At 36.6% G+C, this 1,171-nt stretch overlaps 1 protein-coding gene across 1 annotated transcript in view; it reads right to left on the reverse strand.

Moving 5' to 3' along the window:
- PDE10A (phosphodiesterase 10A) overlaps nucleotides 1-1,171 on the reverse strand; it is a 196,876-nt gene that overhangs the window by 23,921 nt on the left and 171,784 nt on the right. The window lies entirely within an intron of this gene.

Below are 1,171 nucleotides of genomic sequence, written 5' to 3' on the forward strand. Positions count from 1 at the left end.
AAGAAAATATAGGCAAATGTTTATATAATCTCAGGGTAGAAAAGGGCTTTTAAAATATGATGTGTGAAAAGCAGACACCAAATAGCAAAGACTAATAGCTGTGACTCCATGTATGGGAAAGTTCCATAAACCCTGTTAAAAAGCAACTAAACTGTAAAATATTCATGCAGCACGAATGGCACGTATGTCAGGTGCATGTCAGAGGAAGAAAGAAAGAGGGACATGCATCAGGAAAGCTGGCTAAGGACCAGCGTGAGGCCACAGCCGGGAGAAGGGCGTGTGACCTCTTTGTTATGCTGCTGCCCTCCATGAGCTGTGGACGTACCTAAATTTTTTATAAATCAATTTTAAATAAAGTAGAAGAATTTGAGAATTTATCCAAAACCACCATGCTGTGAATTTTAAAAAATGTTTCTAAACTTATCTGTATTATTTGTCCATGACTAACTTCCTTGTTATGCTATTAGAAGATTGGTAGTTTAAGACAACCATAATCTAAGAAATACACCACACCACACATACACACCTGCAAAACTAACAAGGCACAGGAGCTCTCAAAACATTAAAAAATATATTAATTATATAGTAAGTCTTGGAAAGAGGATAATTAATGTTAATTTACATTGAGACAAAACTCAAAATGTATATTCCTAGGTATTTTATTTTCTTTGTTGTGAAAGGCATTGAGTTTTTCACTTGGTTCTCAGGGAGAACTACGAAACACTGAGGAAGGAAATAGCAGAGGACGTAAACAGATGGAAAACCATACAATGCTCATGGATCGGCAGAATCAACATTGTTAAAATGTCTATACTGCCCAAAGTGATCTACAGATTCAACCCACATCCTTTTTCTCAGATCTAGAAAAAGTAATTCTATGCTTTGTATGAAACCAGGAAGACTCAGTAGAGTTAAAGCAACCTTAAGCAAAAAGAACAAATTGGGAGGCATCAACCTATCAGACTTCCAGCTACACTATAATACAAGGCTATAGTAACCAAAACAGCATGGTACTGGAACAAGAACAGAGACAAAGACCAATGGAACTGAACTGAGAAACCAGGTACAAAACCATCCTCATATTGCCATCTGATCTTTGTCAAAGCAAACAGAAACATACACTGGGGAAAAGAATTCTTCTTCAATAAATGGTGCTGGGAAAATTGGATAG

Source organism: Propithecus coquereli, unplaced genomic scaffold (genome assembly GCF_000956105.1).
Source record: "Propithecus coquereli isolate 6110/MARCELLA unplaced genomic scaffold, Pcoq_1.0 Scaffold834, whole genome shotgun sequence".
In the NCBI taxonomy this organism is placed as follows: domain Eukaryota; kingdom Metazoa; phylum Chordata; class Mammalia; order Primates; family Indriidae; genus Propithecus; species Propithecus coquereli.